The sequence below is a fragment of the Muntiacus reevesi genome, chromosome 12, assembly GCF_963930625.1.
Source record: "Muntiacus reevesi chromosome 12, mMunRee1.1, whole genome shotgun sequence".
Taxonomy (NCBI): domain Eukaryota; kingdom Metazoa; phylum Chordata; class Mammalia; order Artiodactyla; family Cervidae; genus Muntiacus; species Muntiacus reevesi.
Window position 1 is genome coordinate 25,765,894 of NC_089260.1, and position 8,396 is coordinate 25,774,289.

General features: G+C 44.8%; 1 pseudogene; it reads left to right on the forward strand.

Moving 5' to 3' along the window:
* The first annotated feature begins 5,146 nt into the window (after positions 1–5,146).
* LOC136144716 (nonsense-mediated mRNA decay factor SMG5 pseudogene) lies at positions 5,147–8,098 on the forward strand (annotated as a pseudogene).
* The last annotated feature ends 298 nt before the right edge of the window (positions 8,099–8,396 follow it).

Sequence of the window (8,396 nt, forward strand, 5' to 3'; positions counted from 1 at the left end):
TTTGTTTTCTTTACATCTTTTTGTTTTTTTAGTTCCTGCTCTACACAAAAAAATTGTTTTGATAATTTGGAATATCTTGATTAGATTAAATCAATCTATCTATTTAATAGAAAACAAAACCAGTTAGTGTTTAATGATATTTATTATTTGTTAGCCACATCACTCTCTCTCTCTCTATATATATATATATAAATATATAAAATGTGTGTGTGTGTGCTCAGTCGCTCAGTTGTGTCTGACTCTTTGAGACCTTATGAACTGTAGCCTGCCAGGTTCCTTTGTCCATGGAATTTTCCAGGCATGAATACAGGAGGGGGTTGCCATTTTCTCCTGCAGGGAATCTGCCCAACCCAGGGACTGGACCCAAGTCTCTTGCTTCTCCTGCATTGGCAGGGTGATTCTTTACCACTGTACCACCTAGGAAGCCTATATAATACACACACACACATAGTATGTTATATATAACATATGTATATATATCCATCCCACATTCTAATTGAAGAGATAGATATCATTAGTGCTAAAATCATCCTACCTTCAATCTGTACACATCCTGATTCAGCCCTGTTCCCAACAATTGCCCAGTCCAAAATGCAATCTGAGCCTTTGTGATAATCATTCCTTTACTTTTATGTTTTTACTATCTCAGTATGTATCCATAGGCAATCCTTTTCCTTAGTTTTGCCTAATTTGGGCCCTGGTATAAATACCATCATATTTTATATATTTTCCTATTGCGTACTGCTTTCGTTCAACACTATGTGTAATGCATCCATATGGATATATGCGGCATATTTCATTTATTTTTACCACTGTATGGTAAGAACATGTACTGTTTTTACATACATGTAAACATGTATGTATTACAATTTATTTATTCAACTTACTATTTGTATTTAATCAGGTTATTTCTGGGCTTCCCAGGTGGCACTAGGGGTAAAGATCCCGCCTGCCAATGCAGGAGACATAAAGAGATGCAGGTTAGATCCCTGGGTCAGGAAGATCCCCTGGAGGAGGTCATGGCAACACACTCCAGTATTCTTGCTTGGAGAATTCCATAGACAGAGGCGCCTGGAGGGATACAGTCCATGGGGTCACAAACAGTCAGACACAACTGAGTGACTTTTACTCACTCACCCATTCATGGCTAGACGATAACCACCTCATCAATCAGCTCATTTATTTTTGGATAGCTTTAATGAAAAGTTCACCTTTTATTTATTTTTTTTCTTTCTTGAATTGAAACCTGTCTTTTTAACATCTATGTAAAGATACACTGACTTCCCTTTGTGCCATACAGAAGAAGGTGTATTTCTCCTTATCATAGTCTTCTGAGTATTTGAAGATATCTATATGGTTTCCCCTTAAGTGTTCCCTAGCAAAGAGTTGGACATGACTGAAGTGACTTAGCATAGTATTTTGGGGCTTCCCAAGTGGCTCAGACAGTAAAGAATCTGCCCACAGTGTGGGAGACGTGGGTTCGGTCCCTGGGTCAGGAAGATCCCCTGGAGAGGGGAATGGCAATCCACTCCAGTATTCTTGCCTGGGGAAATCCCATGGACAGAGGAGCCTGGTGGGCTATAATCCATAGAGTCGCAAAGAGTAAGACACAACTGAGTGACTAACACACACACGTGCTCCATGAGGTGCTAGAATTTTCACCTTTTTCTTAGGGCTATGGATTTTTCAAATCTCTCAGGGTTATATCTGGTCCCGAGTTACCTGTCTGAGGGAGCAGCCTGAGTCAGCTTTCTTGGCCAGAGTGTACCCAGCTGATGCCAATTATGCAGAATCAACCAGGTGTGTCAACAAAATAATAGACCAGAGGCTTTGAGAACCTAGCATGTGGGATCCAAGCCTGGGGTACCAGCAGGTTGAGCGGGAGTACGCTCTAGAGGTTGGGACATACTGGTGAGTCCAGATGTATGGTCCAGAGGAGAGTCTCCTTTACAGCCATCTCAAAGAGGAGATTTAATGATGTCTGTGGACTTCACGAGTTTTAGTCCAGGCTTCACAGAATTGTTTGTGACTGCTCCCTGGCTTCATTGGGGACAGCTGTGCTGAGTTGCCTTATATCAGGAAGCCTGCTGGGAAATTTATCCAAATATCCTCCAAGGAAGACAGAGTTCTGGTAAGTAAGAGGTTACATGGTCCTAATATTAGTGTTGGAGTAAAACACAGCCAGGAGCCAGCTGACTTTTATGTTCATTCAGAGAGAATGGATCGTTCCTAGGAATTTTTCAGACTGGAAATGTTTAAGTTGGAGAAAATCCTTCTGTTTTAATTTATGCCTGTCATTGTTTTCAGAGTTGGGAGTTTGGGAGATGTGTTTAAGCCTATTTGTGAGCTTTGTCCAATCCTGGCTGATGTATGCCTATTGTCTTGGGACAACAGGCTTCCCACAGTCATCCTAGGAGGGTTTGTGGGGGTTGTTGTCATATGAAGTCAATAGGTGTAATTAGAGGTTAAGAGGAAAGGAGAAAAGGCCAGTAAAAATGACTTCAGTCCACTCCTATTGGTATCTGCCTTTCAAATTGAATCCATATCTTCCAAAATAGTATAATAAATTTGGGGGTTTAGATTTTTTCTCTCCCTGTCTTGAACTGTCTGGCTTCTGACTCTTAGGCTTGATGTTATTGTTTTGTCGTTAAGTCATGTCTGATTCTTTTGAGACCCAGTGGGTTGTAGCCCACCAGGCTTCTCTGTCCTCAGAATTTCCCAGGCAAAAATACTGCAGTGGGTTGCCATTTTCTTCTCCAGGGGACCTTCCCAACCCAGGGACTGAACCCAATTATCTTACATCTTCTACATTTACAGATAGGTTCTTTACCACTGAGCCTCCTGTGAAGCCCCTTAGACTTGATTGGGAGTGAAATTTCCTTTAGAAAAAGTGTGCATGTGTCTTTGAATCTAACCTGGATCTCTCTCCTCCAGGTGTTTTCTCAGTACCTGCTCCCTTCAGTCAGCTTTCTCAAGATTGAGGAAGGCTGGGCTGACCATTATGTACCATTCCAGGAAAAGCCTCGTGTTGGTTGATGGAGATTTTGCTTTGGAGATTTGAAAACTCTAGCGACTGCTTGTTCAATTTCTCTATTTTGGCTATTTCCTTGTTCTCCTGCCCAAATTCGTTCTCTTACTCTGCCCCCATCCTTTTTTTTCTCAAATTTTCACATCCTACTAACCAGCAGATCATAGGTGTTTCGTATGCTGTTCTAGCTCTATGTATACTCTATACATTCAATGAGTCTATGTATTTAACATTTTAATGATATTTATTCTGGTTACTGAATCAAGTTTTAAAGAATTTGCTTATTATTATTTTTTTTACTTTTTAAAAATGTTAGTCATACAAAAATATAGATTATAAATTGTACCAACTAAGAAGTTACATTAGAATGACTGATTATAGCAGTATTAAGGAACTTTGGGGAGGAAAGCCCAGTCATTATCACATGAATCTCTTAATATTTACACATTATATTTTAGTTTTTGACGATGTAATTTTCCAGTTTATATATTATTTCATATTCCACTTTTTCCAAGTAATTATTTTTATAAATCTATATAATTATTATATTTAATTGACACAATGACTTTCTATCATACATATAGATATGTATGAGCATTCATTGATGACAGACTATTTGGGTTAATTTAACTCCCACCCTCCCTCCCTCCGTCCCTTCCTTTTCTCTCCCTATCTCCCTTCCTTTCTTCCTTCTTCCTCTATTAGATATACATTTGGAAGAGACCTCTTATTAATGTAGCTTTTTGCTTTTGTTAAATTTCCTTAGGCATCATTCCTATGAATAAAGTTGCTGGTTAAAGAATATGAACATAAATGGTTTTACAAACTTAAAATTATATTCAAAGCTTTTAATGCTTCCAGCTGTGTAAAGTCTATATAAGTTTCACCATGACTTTGAAGATCATGTATTATAATTTACAATATGCTTTACTCCTGTGATGTAATTATATTATTGTTTGTAGTTTGTTTTAAATTGATTTTCTTTAGTATGAGAAAGCAGGACACTTTCTATTTTGTGTTTGCTCTTTGTATTTTCTTTTATATGAACTCTGTTTGTATCATAAGATATATTTCTCTTCTCCATCCTGACGGTCTAAAAGCAAATTCTACTGAGAGATAAGTAATTTTATAATTTTTTGCATTGAATATTATTTAACATATTTTAAGTATTAATCTATTTAAATATATTTATACTACAAATATTTTTACTAAGTAGAATCTAGGTTGAATTCTCCAAAAAAAAATTCACAACCTTGATTATAAATTTACATTGTAAAAATGATAAAATTTCTTATCTCAGTATTTAAATTAATATTAAATAATTTAATTGAATTTAAATTAATTTTGATATGGAATTTAAAAAATTTTATTGCAGTTATGGAGATTACATTGAATTTTATTTCAGGCATGTATTTTAAATAGTATAATGGAGTGCTTTGATACATTATAATCATTGAATTGGAAATGGATAATTGAGGAACTGACTTTTGAAATAGCCTTCATTAACTTACTGTTCTTTACTTAGCATCCTCTTGAACTAGGTATTGTTTGATACTAAGAACCAAACGGTAAATTAATTTCAACCTTTCTCAGAGAACTTGGTGGTCCAATGTGAAAGCTAGAATGATAGATAATTATAATGCATGTACTATGGTGGAAGAAATACAGTCAAGAAAAATCCACAACCAGTTGAGTCCCAGAAACCCAAAGGAGGCCAGTTCCATGTGAAGGGGGAGGCATCTAACTGAACTTTAGACAAAGCAGTATTTTAACTGAGATCTGAAGGTGTTGCCTCCCTCTTACAGAGGACCTCCTACATCCCCATTGTGTTGCTCTGCGACCATTATTGTTATCATCCTCGGTCTCTGTGCTGTCCTTCAGGCGCTCGGTCACGTCTGACTCTCTGCGACCCTGTGACTGCAGCGCTCCAGGAGTCTCTCTACTTCACCATCTCCCCGAGCTTGCTCAAACTCGTGTTCACTGAGTTGGTGATGCCATCCGACCATCTTGTCCTCTGTCATCCCCTTCTCCTCCTGACTCTGTGAGTGAGTACTAATATACAGTTTTTGTCTTTTTCTCAGAAGACACAAGTCAGTGTCGTGGGAAGAGTCCAGCCCTATGGAGAGCAGCCAGGTGGAAGCCCTGAAGGCCAGACTCCTCTACCAGGATGTTTGCAGGGCAGCTCGGCGTCTCGACCGTTTCCTTCTAAAAGGAAACGCCCACGAAGAGCTTTTCAAGCCTCATGTCCTGGCCCTCAGGGATGTGGTCCAGCAAGTCTGCATTAAACTCATGTTTCTGCACCCAGTGGATTACGGGAGGAAAGCAGAAGAGCTGCTCTGGAGGAAAGCGTACTCTGACGTGGCTCTGCTGCTGCTTAAGCCCAACAGAAGGAACACGGGCTCCTCCAAGCAGTGGGAAGGCCCCCTGCGGAGGCATCTGACGGGTGGCCTCAGGTTCTACGAGCACCTTTTCCTCTTCCTGCAGGCTCACTACCAGCTGGGCTTATGGCGCTACATCGACTGGCCTCACAGTGCCATCCGCTTCATCGGCTGCCAGAGAGCAGGCCCTGCGTCGGAGGAGGAGGTGGACTGGGCGCGAATGGCCTGCCACCGCTGCCTGCTGTACCTGGGAGACTTGTTCCGCTTTCAGAATGAGTTCCTGGCCCTGCGCACCACGGACCTGGCAGAGAGGTGTTACTACCGAGCCCTGTGGGTGGCACCACACATGGGCATGCCCTTCAACCAGCTGGGCGCTCTCACGGGGAGCAAGTACTATGACGTGGAAGCCACATACTTCTACCAGCGCTGCCTCCACTCGGAGGTGCCTTTTAAAGGGGCGTCTTGGAACCTCAAACAACTCTACCATCACGCGGGAAAAAGATACAGCCGGCTGAAGAGGTACCAGAGGAAGCAGCTCTCTCCCAGCCAGAGGCGGCGTTGGGATAACAAAAGGTTACTGGTTAGCTTCCTCTACCTCCAGAGCCTCTTGCAGCCCCAGAGGAAATTCAGAGCCTCCAGGCTCATGGCCCTGTGCCAGCTGGTTCTGGAAGACTTCCGTCTCTGTCTGTCCTATCGGCCCTGTCCATCCGACCGGAGCCAGGCCTCCAGGGAGAGAAAGCCCGCAAGAGGCTACCAGTTCCTCCCGGACCTCCTCATCTTCCGCATGGTGGTCCTCTGCCTCATGAGCGTGCACAGCCTGAGGACAGCGGACTCCAAGCAGCACAGGACAGCGGTCACCTTCACCTTGACCCTTTTCTCCCATTTAATTCAACACGTGTCGACACGCCTCCAGGCTGAGCTCCAGAGAGGGAAGCTGACTCCAGAGGTGGATGTCCCCAGGGACAAGGAAGACCAACAGAAGGTGGAGGCCAGGGAGAGGCAACAAGACCCTCCAGCCCCCTGCCCTGGGCCCTGTCACAGCAAATCTCAGAAAACCCACAGATCATCTCACGTTTCCAGTGTGGGTGACAACCCAGAAGCCAGTTTTCATTCTTGCTGTGACTGGGATGAGACAGACGAAGATGAAAACACATCCTTATGCTCACAAGTCAGTTCAGAACTCAGCAGTGAAACCACTTATTCAGACACAACTGATGACGAGGAAAGTGGCTCCCTGAATCCACAAGCAATGCAGGAGGGTGGAGCCAAATCCAAAGATAGAATTTCCCCTCCTGGGGATAAGCTGAAGACGTGTCAATCTCCCAGTCATCTCCTAGGTCTCTTAAAAACAACCAGTTCCGCTAGCCTGTCAGCCCCGTCCAGCCACAAGCTCCCAGGCAAACGTGGCTTTCACTTGGCTCCTGTCTTCAGCCATAGTTTCCTGACGCCTGCAAGTCCTGCCTCCAGCAAAGCATCTGTCACAGAGGATGGTGTGAGCAGCTGTCTTGAGACAGAGCCTCCTGTTGCTGGCTGCAACTTGGGGAAGAGCGCCTCCATCAGCCAACCCTGCAGCAATCTCCAGACCATTCAGAAGAAACTGCAGGTCCTCTCTGCAGAGGGGCTGCTGCCCACGGTCAAGGTGATACTGGGCTGGCTCCGCGCCAACTGCAGTCTCCTCACCGCACGTCGGTGGAGCCTGTTTTGTCTGTGGGACCACCTGTCCGTGCTGCTGAACCTGCTGCCCTCTGTGAGAGACCTTCAGGAGCCAGGCCTGGGCCTGTCCCACCATCTCCGAGAGCTACTGCAGAGCTGCAAGGGCCCACACCTCCCCCAGTTCCTGCAGCTCCCAGAGGACATTGCCCTGGGCCAGCACTGGTTGCGGCAGGCTTCTCAGGAGAGGGCGGGCTTGGAGCAGGACCCACCTCCGCTCAGCTCCCAGGATGAAGCTGCTGTGCGTGTCTGTTTCCTCAGAAGCTTTGGCCACTTCGCCACGACACTCCCTGGACAGTTCCTGAGGTACGACTCTCATTCAGGGGTCTTTGTGAGCCCTGGGTTTGAAGGACCAGACAACCCATCTCAGCAGTTGCTAGAGAAAACTTCCAGGATCAGATTTTTCAAAGACATAATACAACTGTGGCTTCAACGCGAGGTGGTGCTGCTAGAGAACACTCTCAGGCACATCCAGATTCAGTCGGCTTTGACCCCTTACCTGCTCCCCGATCCCCGGGCCCTCTGTGAGCACCTGCCAGTCATCCGGCAGCTTGCCAGCAGCGGTCAGTTTCTCCTCATCGTACCCAGCATTGTGGTGGACATATTGTATGTCCTGAGAAGGGAGGACAAGCGGGCTTCGGCAGCCATCACCTTCCTAGAGGGGGAGCTGAAGAGAGGGAACCAGTACCTTCTCTGCCAGTCCTGTGTGTCTGTGACGTTGGTGAGACCCAGGATGACCAGGCCGGACTCTGATGCCTGGGACCTCTATAACATGCTTGACTTCTGCAGAGGGCTGCTGGACTCATCCTGGCTGGAGACCCCAGACCACAGCAGGATGATCACCATCCTCACGGGCATCTGTTTAGACAACCCTAGGAACCTCTCATACCCCCTGCAGCTGGTGCTGGGGACGGCAGCTGAAGCGGGTGTGGAAGTTAAGAACGTCCTGCGCTTCTACAGGAAGTGGAAGATGGTCAGCTGACATGGTCATATCTCCTTACTGCCTCCCTCACCACTTGCACCTGAAGTTCAGTCGATTCACCTCTCCTGTTCGCACCTAATGTTAAAGGTAGCCATTGTGTAAACTCATCTGTACGGACCATCTCCCAGGGGCCTTCATGTTCCCTTCTTTGTTGTCTTGACTTGATATCACATTTTCTGTCTGAAAAATATCTCTAGATTAAACTAACTCAGTATTTGGTGTTTTTATGGTAAAGCAGCAACTTAAGGAGGCATTTCTGAGTCCCTGCTCAGCTGGTGGAACTGTAATTTATTTTGCT